Source organism: Monodon monoceros, unplaced genomic scaffold, assembly GCF_005190385.1.
Source record: "Monodon monoceros isolate NGI ecotype Baffin Bay Population unplaced genomic scaffold, NGI_Narwhal_1 Super_Scaffold_19, whole genome shotgun sequence".
Taxonomy (NCBI): domain Eukaryota; kingdom Metazoa; phylum Chordata; class Mammalia; order Artiodactyla; family Monodontidae; genus Monodon; species Monodon monoceros.
Window position 1 is genome coordinate 17,598,031 of NW_021703775.1, and position 15,691 is coordinate 17,613,721.

At 38.6% G+C, this 15,691-nt stretch overlaps 1 pseudogene; it reads right to left on the bottom strand.

The window, feature by feature from the left end:
* Window positions 1–3,016: 3,016 nt before the first annotated feature.
* LOC114900968 lies at window positions 3,017–15,378 on the bottom strand (annotated as a pseudogene).
* Between the last annotated feature and the right edge of the window lie 313 nt (window positions 15,379–15,691).

A 15,691-nucleotide genomic window follows, 5' to 3' on the forward strand; every position in this document is an offset into this window, starting at 1 on the left:
CTATTAATACTTAAAGGATATAAGTTTTACCTAAATTATATGCTCTACCAAGCAGCAGTTACACACATAAAATTTATCATACAGGGAGTTCAGGCTGACATTATAAATTACTAAGAATAATTTGCCTAGGTTTGTAGCTATTTTAGAATTTCTTTTGAGCAATTGTTTTCATCGAGTCAAAGATTCATGCTTCAGTATTTATTCCCCATTGACCCTCCTCATCTCCCCAACACCACCACACTTGTACCTTATAAGTAGTGTCATGTAGTGATAATCTGAAATCCCTATTGTGGTTGAACATTATACATTAATCTTTTACTAACTGATATTATGATCAACTTAATACAGTGTTTTCTGCTCTATAGATGCAGGACATGGGGGAGAGCCATAAAGGTTAAAATGTGTATCTAAGTATGTAAGATGCTTCCAGCATCAAAGGAAACAGGAAGGGGTAAGGACAATGTGAATCAGTTCATGACTTGGTTGGCAAAAAACAACAACAAAAAATCCCCACAAAAAACACATTTCTGGAGTCAGCAAGATAGGGATATAGGAATTTCTAGTACTCGTCTTCTCCCAGAGATATCATTGAAGAAATATCTGCCCATGAAAAAGCCTTCACAGGCACTAAGGATTCCAGGAGTTAGGGATTGCATCACTTGGGTGGAGCACAGATAACAGACACATTAAAGAAAGTAGCAAAGATAAGTTCACATTACCTCTGTGACCCCCGCTCCAGACCCAGTCAGCCCAGCATGGAGAGAGACACCTTCCACTTGACCTCACTGCAAGGAGCCCAGCACCAGGCCTGCACCAGAAGCACTGGCTCCTATGATGTCAGGCTCCCAGCCCGCCCCAGCACCAGTCAGGCCCCCATAGTTGCAGGGCCCAGGTGGTCTCTTGTGGTCCTAAGCTCACAGCCTACCACAGTACCAGGCTGACCTCCATGGACCCAGCCTCCAGACCAGCTCCCAGAGACCTAGAATCCTCCTCTGTCTCAGTGCTAGGCCAGTCGTCATGGACCCAGACTCCAGCCTTGCAGATGCAGGCTTCAGAACCACCCTAGAGCTAGGCTGGCTCTCAAGAACCCAGGCTCCCAGCCTGCACCAACACCCCAGTCTGCCTTGCAGACCCAAATGCCATGGAGACCTAGAGTAATCAAAACAATATGGTACTAGCATAAAAACAGACACATAGACCAGTGGAAAAGATTGAGACCCTAGAAATAAACCCATGCATATATGGTCAACTAATTTTTGACAAAGGAGCCAAGAATATATAATAGGGAAAGGCTAGTCCCTTCAATAAATGGTATTGGCAAAACTGGATAATCACATGTAGAAGAATGAAACTGGACCACTATTCACTCAAAATAGACTAAAGACTTACACGTAAAATCTAAAACTATAAAACTCCTAGAAAAAAAGCATAGGAAAAAGTTCTCAGCCTTGGTGTTAGCAATGACTGGTTTAGATATGATAAAAGTGCAAGCATCAAAAGCAAAGATAAACAAGGAGAGTATATCAAACTAAAATGCTTCTGCAAAGCAAAGTAAACAATAGAATTAAGAGGCAACCTACTGAATGGGAGAAAATATTTACAACCTATATATCTGAAATATAAAGAACTCATACAACTCAATATCAAATAAATAAATACATACATAAATAAATACATAAATACATAAATAAAGTAATGTAATTTAAAAATGGGCAGGGGACTTGAATAGGTATTTTTCCAAAGAAAACATATGAATGACAAACTGGTACAGGAAAAGGTTCTCAGTATCACTAATAATCAGGGAAATGCAAATCAAACCACCAGATACTATCTTATACCTGTTAGTATGGCTATTATCAAAAAGACAAGATTGGCAAGGATGAGGAAAAAAGACAACATTTATGTACTGTTGGTGGAAATATAAATTTGTATGGCCACTCTAGAAAGCAGTATGAAAGTTCCTTAAAAAGCTAAACATACATCCAAACATCACATTCTGGTTATATATCCAAAGGAAACGAATCAGGATCTAGAAGAGATATCTGCACCTCCAAGTTCAGTGCAGCATTAGTCACAATAGTTAAGACATGGAAACAACCTAAGTGTCCATGGAATGATGGATGAATAAAGAAAATGTGAAATATTTATCTCTCTTTATCTACATAGATATAGATAGATATAGGTATAAATACACACAATAGGTTTTCTGCCCTAAAAAAGAAGGAAATCCTGCTTTTTTGTGACCATGTGGATGGACCTTTAGGGCATTATGCTAAGTCAAATAAGTCAGAAAAGACAAATACTGTATGACCACATTTATACATGGAATCTAAAAAAGCTGAACTCATAAGTAGTAGAGTCTGAGGGGTGGAGGAAATGAGGAGATACTGATCAAAGAGTAGAAACTTCCAGTTACACAATGAAAAAGCAGTAAGACTCCAAGTTCCAGATAAAAGCTCTCAGTCTTTACAATTATAACTCCTGGGATCCTCCTATATTCCTTCACATATATTCCTCCCATAATTATTTCCACAGCTGCAAAATGGGTCTTTGGCCAATAAATGCTTCCTCCCTATGGAATGAATATCCTTTTCCTGGTGTTTCCTATCAAGATCAAGTCTATTTTTTTTCTTTTCTTTCCTTTTTTTTCAGATACCACTGAAATAATGTGTTAATATAGAATGTTTTGTGTACATAATAAAAAGAGGTAGTAGAAAGCTCCCTGAAATTTGAGGGAAAGAACTTGGAGTGCCCTTTACATGCTATGTAATTAAGGAAGACAATGTCCTCTTCTGTTTAAAGAAGACAATAATACTGTATCATTTAAACTTCCAATTTGTTCTTCAGGTCAAATAAACTAACCAACCTTCTTATTTTTTTTGCATTTTCTACAGTAAGCGTTCATTAATTGATTATAAAAAAGCATTTCTAAAAATAACTCAGCTCAAATGCAACCTCCACTCAGAAGGCTTCTTTAGACTTTCCAACTCATACTCAAATATTCCCACATATCCCCTCATTCAGATTTGGGGCACCATTGATGACAAGCACATTTTCTCTTCAACCCTGCATTCCCTCCCAAATCCACAGGGCCCAGGATGAAGAATCCAGTCTTAAGTGTACATGCCAAACAAAAAGTACACTCACCTACTTTAAAAACACCCAGGTTGTTTTGCCCTGAATTTGAAGCAGCACATGTGGCCTGGTCCATTCTGGTTTCAAGTTCAAATGTATCAGGCAGGTCCCTGATTTAGCAGCTAACTTCTTTCAAGAGTTCCTTGGTCCCCTCAGACATGGGAATCCTGAATTTCTGGGGGATATGCTACTCCATCTTTGCATTATCTAGCAGCACCTCACCAACAGGGAGATCTTGGTCAGGACCTCAGGAGTTCCTTCTTGATCTCAGAGTCCATGAAAGTGATTCTTTCTATCATTGCCCAGATGATAATGCCCAGGGCAAAGATGTTGGCCTTGGCTGTGTAGCATCCCTCCTAGAGTTCAGGGGGTTATTTAGAAATCTAAGCTGCAGGCTTAGGGAAGCCAGTATTTATCCACATTCACATTTGTGTTGTCTTGATTTCCCTCCTTGATTTGGGGAGGTGGGGGAGAGGGGGCAGCCCATCACAGACTTTGCTTAGTTCAAAGTCTTCCACCTTGAGGATGAGGGTGCCAGACCTCTCCATGTTGAGTTTGTCCTCCAGCTTTGGTCCCTGTGCGTGATGTAGTCTGAAGGCACTGGTGGTCCTGAGCTGTAGCATGAAGCTTTGTTGGTGGCTGGGTCCAGCCTCCAGGACAGGACAGACTGATTCAGGCCTCCACGTTCACATAAGTCCATGACAAGGCAGAGGTAGCAAGGCTCCTCAGCATAACCCAGGAGCCTTTCTTCTTTGACGGAGGTCTCCAACAGGCGCAAATAAAGCTGTGCACTCTTGTAGCCACTGCTCACACACGTACTGGTCAGTCACACTGTGTGACACACTCCTCAAACTGCACAAGGTCTGGTGGTACCGCTTGAGGCTGGTCAGGGCACAGAATTCTGCCAGCACCTGCTCCAAGTTCTCCAGGCTGTCACAGCAGATGTTCTTGACCTCTGTGAGGGCCTCGCTGTCTCCTAATCCACACCGTAGCTGCTGCACCTGATCTCTGCCAACAGGCTGTAGTGCCCACCAGCTGCTGCCCTCCACCACCGTTGTGCCAGCTAGACTCATCTGGGGCCTCGGCCTCCACTAGATGCAAAATTTCATGAAAAGATATGTTAAATTAAAGAAAAATAATTTTTTAAAAGTTCACTCTTTATTAGCCATAGCTTTCATGACAGTGTGAGTGTAATTTTAATATGAATTAAAAATATGAGTTATAGCTCTGCAAAGATGATTAAAATCATCATTTCCATTTGCTTCTATCTAAGCCCTATTGTAGCATGAAGAATCCCACCTGCCTCATTCCTTCCTACTTGAACAGATGGATCATAAATGTGTGGGCTCACTGAGGTACATTTAGTCCCATCCCATTACACCTGCTGGCCAAGGGAGAGATACAAAACAGCCACTATCCAGTTCATAGATTTATAACCATCCAAGAGAATGTTTCTGCAGGCCTTGCTGGCTAGCTGGGTTTGTCCTTGGCTTGTTCCCAATAATATACAAGTCAATTATAGTAATTGCTGACCATTAGGTATCACATGTATGCAGGCCTGAAGAACTATATTATGCCTATGAGTAGATGAAGAAAATGGATCCCTAATACGCAAAACGGGAGGAATATATACATATTTTTAAATTCTTAGTTTGAAAAAATGGTCAAGAAATGGGTTTTGTTCAAAAGGACCATAAATTAATAGGGTATGTGAGATAAGCAAGCTCATTTTCAGGGATTCTGTGTAATTTACCCCCAGGAACATCATTTGCATGTGAAAACATGTATTCATGTATTCATGGAAGTTTACCATCTGTCATGGATGACAAATGGTTGGAAATAACCAAAATCTGTATCAATGAGGGACTGGATAAATAAACTATGGTATATGTATACAATAAAAAAATATGTTTATGGTCTTCCCTGGTGGTACAGTGGTTGAGAGTCCGCCTGCCAATGCAGGGGACACGGGTTCGTGCTCCAGTCCAGGAAGATCCCACATGCTGCGGAGTGGCTAGGCCCGTGAGCCATGGCCAATGGGCCTGCACGTCTGGAGCCTGTGCCCCGCAACAGGAGAGGCCACAACAGTGAGAGGCCCACGTACAGCAAAAATCAAAACAAAACAAAAAACTATGTTTATGTCAATAATTATGAGTAAAATTGAAGTTTGTGACAGGTAAATTTGTCAATGATATATATTTGACTGAAAAGGCATACTGCATAAATTGTCTACTATAGTACAACTAAGTTAATACTTGAAAGGCTGTGTGTGTGTGTGTGTGTGTGTGTGTGTGTGTGTGTTAGTAGATATCAAGAATTCACTAAAATGTTAATTACAATGAAATTTTGGTGACTTTTTATTTCTTTCTGTCTTTGTTTTCCTATCTTCTCTGTTCTTTCTGGTATGCTATTTACATTATTTGAGTATATATCACATTTAGCAGAAATGAGAAATCTCATTTTAAATCATGCTAAACTATATCTCTGTATATGAGGAACACGGGCATTTTAATTCATTCATTCAACAGTTCCAAATGTCTGATATGTTATAGAGGCCAGTTTCCTTATTATTCCTTAAACATGTCATGGACTAATACAATAGAATGAACCATAACAAAACATGTGAAATACAATATAAATGAGTAGCTGAAACCATGATCACACATATTTAGGTGTCATGGAAATATTCAGTTGCTATAAAAAATGTCTACAGTCTTACACTCAGTTTCTATATTTATCTAATTGCTAACTGGTAACACACATTTTTTGATTCAACCCAAGTCTGCAGATCACACTTAGAGAGCCACTGCTGTAGAAAATATGGTAGTGATTAAGGGAATCAAAGAATGACATTAAAAAAAGACCATTTAATTAATGAGGATAGACCAGTCTATGCTGAGCTTAAAAATAAGCCATAAAATCCCAATGGCTTAAACTAATTTCTATTGATGATTTCTCAATCATTCAGAGCCCATTGTGGTTCAAGCCATGGTCCTTTATCTTAGAGCTCATACCACCTGAAACATTTGGCTTCTGGATCCTCATGACAGAGGGAAAGAGAAATGAAGGAGGAATAGCAGTTCTTTATTACCTCTGATGGTAAGGAATGCATGCCATTGCTGTTCTCAGTCCATTAACCAGAATTAGTCATATGACTGCAAACTAAGTACAATTTAGGCTGAGATATATGAGAAGAAGTAGATATTTAGTGAGCATTAACTTCATTGAGAAGTTGTTCACCTGAGTTACCTGGCACTGTGAAGATCATAAAGATTATAAGGGAGTTGAGACTCAAACTCAGGGTTTTTTTTGTTTGTTTGTTTGTGTTTTTAATAGTGATCTTGGGGTCTTCTTATTTATTTTTGTTTTATTTATTTTTGGCTGTGTTGGGTCTTCGTTTCTGTGCGAGGGCTTTCTCTAGTTGTGGCAAGCGGGGGCCACTCTTCATCGTGGCACATGGCCCTCTCACTATCGCGGCCTCTCTTGTTGCGGAGCACAGGCTCCAGATGCGCAGGCTCAGTAGTTGTGGCTCACGGGCCCATTTGCTCCGCGGCATGTGGGATCTTCCCAGACCAGGGCTCGAACCCGTGTCCCCTGCATTAGCAGGCAGATTCTCAACCACTGTGCCACCAGGGAAGCCCAAACTCTGTTTTGTTTTTTTTTATTCCAAATTTAACATATATTTGTGCCAATCTAGATAAACAAGGTTATGCTGAGTAAAAAATTAATGCCCCAATCTCAGGAGCTCAGCACATGATGTTTATTTCATGCACCATTCAGGATCTTGCAGTCTCACTGTGTGTGTGTTTCCAGGGTGACAAGAGGAAGAGAAAAAAGTGCTGAGAGAAATCACACCTATTCTCTATGTTCTGGCCTACGATAGATACTTGTCATTTTTTCCTGAGTCAGTTGGCAAGAACTGGACACATGAACATGCCAGTGCAAGAATACTGGGCTTTGAGGGAAAGGCACATGTATGTTTGGCAAGCAGTGTATGGATATATGCATACTCTGTAACATTCAACTAAATCAAACCAGCTTTCAATCGTTACTTACAGTTTGGATATTTCTTTTCAATTGCAGGTATTTTAGAATGGTTGAATAGAATCTGTAAAGTTTCTTTGTTCTTCTTTATCTTTCACCCTTGCAAATTTATGTATCTACCAAAAGCCAGTTCAGCCATTTTCCCCTAAATTGTTCAATCCTGTTGGGGGGAAAAAATCATTCAAAACTGTAAATAGTTATTTGAAAGGGAAATAATAGTCAAATTTGTCAACCTAAAAATGTGTATAGATTTATCCTCATAGTACCTTCTTTAGGTTTCCAATGATAAAAATGAAAACAGTGTCATGCCTAACTATTGTTCTCCTTTTTCATCAACAAAGAAATGTATCATTCTGTTTGCTCTAAAGTGGACTAGAAAATATATGTGGGTACTCACTTATCAGAAAATACCTTTATCTGAGTCAGGTTGTATATGACATCCATTCTTGGAGAACCCTCCAAAAGAATACTCAAAGAATGTATATTTTAATTAACTGAAGAGTAGAGAGAGTGATTTGTTCCAGCTGACAGAGACTTTCACCAGTGTGAGCCAGGAGGAAGGACTGGTGATGTCTTCAGACAATCATTAGCCCACGAGTATAAGAATCAAAGCCATGTGTTTGAGTTAGATTGAAGTCATCACAAAGGCCTGTTCTTTACTTAAAATATCCATATTTCATCAGAAAATATGAGTTCAAAAATAAAGGTAAGCTGTAGGAAAATGGCACCTGAAGTTGTAACTATGACAACAGATCACATAGAACTTGTCAAGACCTTGCAAAAGAGGGTTTTGGCTTTCAGTCCTCCTTAACAAAATTCTGTCTGAGGTGACTTCCATCTGTCTTGGTAGGTATGTGGATAAAATTACCAGTTCTCTATTAGCATATGTTTTAATTCTCAGATGTTTGTTTATGGGGGAAATTAATGTGGCATGAAACTTGCAATTCGTTTTTTATACTGTTAATGACAGGTTCCCATAAAATGCATTGAAATATGGAAAGTAATGGCATTAATAAGGTATACAGATGCTCAGACTCAGATCTGAAAAAAAAAAAAAGAAAGCCAAATCAGTAGAGTTTACTGGTTAAAAATAAAGCCATATGATAGGATCAGTAGGAATTTTGCAATTGGCTATCCATTTAGTAACTTGAGTATTAAGGAGTTATTTCTGGCCAAAGCCTTTGATATAAATTGACCCTCCTGCTTAAATAATGGGAAGGTTACTTTTACCTGTCCGTGTGTATATATATTGTTATGGTGTGAACTTCAGTTTATATTCTACTGAAAAACTACTCTGGACTTAGTTTGAAAGATAAACATATAAGTACAGCCTGGTTCCTGCGCTCTAGAAGACAGGTTATAGGAATGATTCCTATAGGTCATTGCACATTAGACATACCTGAGAAGCATTTTCACAAATAGAGAACCCAAGGACCCTCCCATCATAAATTCTTACATAGGTTGTAATTCATTAACTCTTTTTCTTTTTTTAACATCTTTATTGTAGTGTAATTGCTTTACAATGGTATGTTAGATTCTGCTTTATAACAAAGTGAATCATCTATACATATACATATATCGCCGTATCTTCTCCCTGTTATGTCTCCCTCCCACCCTCCCTATCCCACCCATCTAGGTGGTCACAAAGCAATGAACTGATCTCCCTGTGCTATGCGGCTGCTTCCCTCTAGCTATCTATTTTACGTTTGGTAGTGTATATATGTCCATGCCACTCTCTCACTTCGTCCCAGCTTACCCTGCCCCCTCCCTGTGTCAAGTCCATTCTCTACATCTGTGTCTTTATTCCTGTCCTGCCCCTAGGTTCTTCATAACCATTTTTTTTTTTAGATTCCATATATATGTGTTAGCATATGGTATTTGTTTTTCTCTTTCTGACTTACTTCACTCTGTATGAGTTAAGTTTAGATACCTGCATTTTTTAAACTTCCAATATCTGAGGTAACTAGTCAATTAACTAAAAATTGAGAATCCCCACTAATCTAGTTCCTTTTGTGTTCTTTGAATGTACTATTATCTTCATCTGAAATATTTCCCATTTCCTCTTCAATTTTCCACAACACAACTTAAAAAAAATAAGTAAAGCACCTTATTTGACATGTCTCCATGAGACTTCTGAGTTCAAAACCTCCAATAGTGACACTTCCTGATCACTGTTCATTTTACAATGATAGAAAGACAATATACAGATAATTATTAGCTCTTTCTATGCATTTTCCTATATTATACATTTCATGTAATTGGAGCCACACAGTATGTGGCCATTTTTGTTGGGCTTCTTTCACTGTGCATAATTCTTTAAAGGTCCATCCACATTCTAGCATGAATCAGTATTTTATTCACCTTTGTATAGCTGAGTAATATTCCACACATTCGTTTAGCCATTCAGCAGTTGAACATCTGAGCTGTTTCCACATTTTGGATATTAAGAGTAATGCTCTTATGAACTTTCAAGTAATTTTTTCTTTTACATCTTTATTGGGGTATAATTGCTTTACAATGTTGTGTTAGTTTCTTCTGTATAACAAAGTGAATCAGCTATATGTATACATATATCACCATAGCCCCTCCCTCTTGAGCAACCATCCCATATGGTATTTGTTTTTCTCTTTCTGACTTACTTCACTCTGTATGACACTCTAGGTCCATCCACCTCACTACAAATAACTCAATTTCATTTTTTTGTTATGGCTGAGTAATATGCCATGTGCCACATCTTCTTTATCCATTCGTCTGTCGATGGACACCTAGGTTGCTTGCATGTCCTGGCTATTGTAAACAGAGCTGCAATGAACATTGTGGCACATGTATCTTTTTGAATTATGGTTTTCTCAGGGTATATACCCAACAGTGAGATTGCTGGGTCATATGGTAGTTCTATTTTTCATTTTTTAAGGAACCTCCATGCTGTTCTCCAGAGTGGCTGTATCAATTTACATTCCCACCAACAGTGCAAGAGGGTTCCCTTTTCTCCACACCCTCTTCAGCATTTATTGCTTATACATTTTTTGATGATGGCCATTCTGACAGGTGTGAGGTGACATCTCATTGTGGTTTTGATTTGCATTTCTCTAACAATTAGTGATATTGAGCACCTTTTCATGTGTTTGTTGGCCATCTGTATGTCTTCTTTGGAGAAATGTCTATTTAGGTCTTCTGTCCAATCGTGGATTGGGTTGTTTGTTTTTTTGATATTGAGCTGCATGGGATGTTTGTAAATTTTGGAGATTTACCTTCCTCCTTCATCTTCTGTGTATTTCTCTGTCTTTTCATTTTGTTTAACTTACTGTGCTTGGGGTTTCCTTTTTGCAGCCTGCAGGTTCATAGTTCCTCTTATTTCTGGTGTCTGCCCCCAGTGGGTGAGGTTGGATCAGTGGCTTGTATAGGCTTCCTGGTGGGGAGGACTGAGGCCTGTGTTCTGGTGGGTGGGGCTGTATCTTGTCCTTCTGGTGGGCAGGGCTGCATCTGGTGGTGGGTTTTGGGGTGTCTGTGAACTTAGTATGATTTTAGGTAGCCTCTCTGGTAATGTGTGGGGTTGTGTTCCTGTCTTGCTAGTTGTTTGTCATGGGGTGTCCATCACTAGAGCTTGCTGGCCATTGGATGGAGCTGGGTCTTAGTGTTGAGATGGAGATCTCTGGGAGAGCTCTCGCCAATTAACATTACATGGAGCCGGGAGGTCTCTGGACTCATCTCTCCTACTTTGGAGGTTCAGGCCCGACACCTGGCCAGAGCACAAAGACTCTGCCAGCTGCATGGCTCAGAAGAAAAGGAAGAAAAGAAAAAAAAATGAACAGACATAACCCCCACAAAATTGGTTAAAGCAAAACTAAACAGACAAAAGAGAAAAAGGAAAAGAGCAACCCAACCAGTAAACAAACCCACAAATGAAAACAAGCACTAAAAACTAAACTAGGATAAACATAAAACTAAAAACAAATCAAACGCTGAAAGCAAACCCCAAGTCCACAGTTGCTCCCCAAATCCCCCACCTCAATTTTGGGAACACTTGTTGTCTATTCAGGTATTCCACAGTTGCAGGGTTTACCAAGCCAATTGCGGGGATTTAGTCTGCTGCTCCTAAGGCTGCATGGAGAAATTTCCCTTTCTCTTATTTGTTTGCACAGCTCCTGGGGCTCAGCTTTCGTTTTGGCCCTGCCTCTGCATGTAGGCTGCCCTCAGACATCTGTTCCCCGCCCAGACAGGAGGAGGTTAAAACAGCGGTTGATTAGGGCTCTCTTGCTCACTCTGGCTAAGGAGAGGGAGGGGTATGGTAGTCACAGTTGGAACACGGGGTGTGCCTGTGGCGGCAGAGGTCGGTGTGAATTTGCAACAGGCTGAGGCATACCGTGTGTTCTCCAGGAGAAGTTGTCCCTGGATCATGGGACCCTGGCAGTGGTGTGCTGCACAGTCTCCCGGGAGGTTGTGGGTAGTGACCTGTGCTTGCACACAGGATCCTTGGTGGACGTGGCGGCAGCGATAGCGGTCCATGCCCACCTCTGGGGTCCAAGATGATAGCCACAGCTCATGTCCATCTCTGGAGCTTGCTTAGGTGGTGCTCTGTCGTCTGTGGGCACATGGAGCAGGAAGCCACACTCTTCATGCGCCCTGAGACAATGGTCTCTTGCGTTTCCTGCAGGTTCATACTTTTTCCCGTACTCCCTCCTGGCTAGCTGTGGCGCTCTAGCCCCCTCAGCCAACCCCTGTCCTCTCCCTGGGGTCTGATTTCTGAAGCCCAAGCTTCAGCTCCCAGCCCCCTCCTGCCCTGGTGGGTGAGCAGACAAGCATATCAGGCTGGTGAGTGCTGGTCAGCACCGATCCTCTGTGCGGGAATCTCTCTGCTTTGCCCTCTGCACCCCTGTCTCTACGCTCTCCTCTGTGGCTCTGAAGCTCCGCCCCATCCCTGCCAGTGAAGGGGCTTCCTAGTGTGTAGAAACCTTTCCTCCTTCACAGCTCCCTCCCACTGGTGCAGATCCCGTCCCTATTCTTTTGTCTCTGTTTTTCCTGTTTTCTTTTGTCCTACCCAGGTATGTGGGGATTTTCCTGCCTTTTCGGAAGTTTGTGGTCTTCTGCCAGCATTCAGTAGGTGTTCTGTAGGAGTTTTTCCACATGTAGATGCATTTTTGATCCATCTGTAGGGAGGAAGGTGATCTCCATTTCTTACTCCTCCACCATCTTGAAAATCTCTCCAAGTAAAGTTTTTTGGTGTGCATATGCTTTCATATCTCGTGTATGTACCTAGGAATATAATTGCTGGGTCATATGGTAACTCAGTTTAATCTGAGGAATTATCAGACTGTTTTCCAGAATGGATGCATCATTTTACAGGCCCGCCAACAGTATGTTAAGGTCCCAATTTATCTATACCCAAGACTTCTAATTGTTTGCTTTTTGTAATAGTCATCCCAGTGTATGTGAAGTGGTATAACATTGCACTTTTGATTTATATTTCCCTATTGACTAATGATATTGAGCATCTTTTAATGTACTTATTTGCCATCTGTGTATCTTCATTGGAAAAATGGTTATACAAATCCATTTTACATTGGGTTATTTATCTTTTTATTATTGTGTTGTAACACTTCTTTATATACTATGGATGCCAGATTCTTATCAGATATGTGATTTGCAAATATTTCTTCAATTCCTGGAGTTGTCTTTGAAGAACAAAAGATTTTCAATGTGATTAAGTCTAATTTATCTATTTTTTTCTTTGGTTGATTTTTTTATGTTATATATAAGAGACTACTGCATAATCCAAATTCATGAAGATATATATGTATTCTTCTAAGAGTTTCATAGTTTTATCTCTTAAACGTAGCTCTTTGATTCACTTTTATTTGAACTGTGTGGGTTGTGAGAAAGGAGTCCAACTTCATTCTTTTGCATGTGGATATCCAGGTGTCCTAACATACATTTGTTAAAAAGACTATTTTTGCCATTAAATTTGGTCTTAGGCTGTTTGAATTGCTATGACAAAATACCATAGACTGGGTGGCATAATAACAAGAGAAATGTATTACTCACAATGCTGAGTCTGGGAAGTCTAAAGTTAGGGTGTAGCAGATTCAGTGTCTGGTGAAAGGCAGCTTCTTGTTTATAGATGGCCATTGTCTCCTGTAACATCATTTGGTGGGAGGGGCAAGAGAGCTCTCTGGGGTCTTTTTAATAAGTGCACTGATCCCATTCATGAGGGTTCCATCCTCAGGATTTAATCACTTCCCAAAGGCCACACTGCCAAATGCCTTCACATTGGGCATAAGTTTCAACATATAAATTTTTTAGGAGATACAAACATTCAATGGATAGTAAATTTTCTTGACAACATTGTTAAACAAAAATGTATATGTTTACTTCTGGACTTTCAATTCTATTCTGTTGTTCTATATGTCTATCCTTATGCCAGTACTACATTGTTTTGATTATTATAACTTTTTAGTAAGTTTTGGAATTGAGAAGTGAGAGTCCTCCAGCTTTGTTCTTTCCAAGATTGTTTAGGCTCTTCCAGGTCCCCTATACAAATTTTAGAATCAGCTTATAAATTTCTGGGAAAAAATGGTAGCTGGGATTTTGATAGAATTGAACTGAGTCTATAAATCAATTAAGGGAATATATCATCCTAAAAGTTAAGGCTTTCACTCCATGAATACAGGGTGTTTTTTTTTTCCATTTATTTAGGTCTTATTCAGTTTCTTTTAATAATGTTTTGTGTTTTTCAATGCATAAGTCTTGCACTTTTTTGTTGTTGTTAAATTTATACCTAAGTGCATTATTCTTTCTGATGCTCTTATACATAGGTTTATTTTCTTAATTCTATTATTGGATTGTTCATTGCCAGTGTATAGAAAAAAAATCTTAAGAAGGAAGATAGTCTCTTTAAAGCCTCTATCTTCAAATACAGTTGCACTCTGAGGTGCTGAGGTTTAGTACTTCAACATATTAATTTGAAGGGGACACAACACAACCCATAACACTTCCTTTAGGCAAACCCATTTGCTGACTTATCATGGAAAGGTAGTGTGAACAAAACTTTAGTACACTTTTGTGCATGTTGAGTGATTAAGATTTGAGGGTTTTAGTTACTGTAGCATAACCTAGGGAATTCTGAATGACATATCTCACTCATTAACAGTATTTTATATATCAGTCTGTACAAAAGAAAAAAACAGTGAGTAAAACCCACAATGTTCCTGCTCTAATGGACCATAAATTTTAGTGTGTGGGAATAAGTGATAAACAGAAAAAGAACTCAGAGTAAGTGAATAACAAGTTAAATGTTTTTATTAACTAATCTGGGAAATCAATTCATATAATTCATGTAATTTAATAATGTATATAATATTTACAATAATGCAATCCATATAAAGGTATTTTAAAACTAACTGAAAACATATTAAATAGGTATTTACATTGTTTCCTTTTATTATAGTAAAAAAATATATTTTATACTTTTAGAGCTTCATCCATGGCAAAGCTGAGAGCCAGAGAGCTTAATTAAATTGTCCAAGGTCACACAGCTAGTAGGCAGAAAAAAATAGCCTTGTAAAAGTATTTCTGTTCCCAGAACTTGCATGTTTTTTTGGAAGTTCACCATTACATTTTTGCTTGATTGACTCAGATTTCAATTTTTAAAAAATAGGATTTTTTTGATTCATGCCTTAATATCTCAGAAGGTAGGTGAACTATTCTGTCCATGGGGAACAACTGTTTCCTTATACCTTGCTTGATTAAGCATATAACTGAGTCTTTTATTTCTTATCCTTCAAATATTCATTTTCTGGTATGAGCTAAAGAACATAATGTGTCTAATCTATATATATCTATATATATATATATCTTGTAATAGGTGGATATTAACTTCTTAAAGTATAATTCCAAAAACTTCAATTGAGGGGAATTTTTTTTAAATCCTGAAAAGTTAAGGCATTTATAGAATTCAGCATTTTATAATTATAATTAACTTGATTTATTTTAAAATATGCAAATTAAACCAGATATTGGCCTTTTTCTGTTTGTGTCTCTGGAATTGACTGTTTTTCTTTGCTTCTACCAAAAGATTTAATTATGGAATAGTGATAATCCTATTAATATATGTGGATACCTTTTATGAGATTAACAGGTTCTTTCTCTGTAGTATTCAATTACATGTTTTCCAAAGAAGATTTTACTCTTACCTGCGAACATCTTGTATATGGTAAATATCAGATGATAGGACAACAACCTGGCAGAATATTGATTCAAAGAGTTCATTACAATATAAAGAATAAACAATAGTATTTCATGAAAGAGATAAAAAGTAAATTAAAAGGTATGTTTTCTGAATATTTGACCTTGCATTAAGAATTCTATATAGAATATGATAGTATTACTGTAGAGGTCAAGAAACAAAAATCATAATGAATTAATACAGGAATTCCAAATTGCTAACCTTGAGATTACCCCCTACACCTCCCCCCAAAACAGAGTAAAATTTGTATTGAATTAATATAAATTGGTA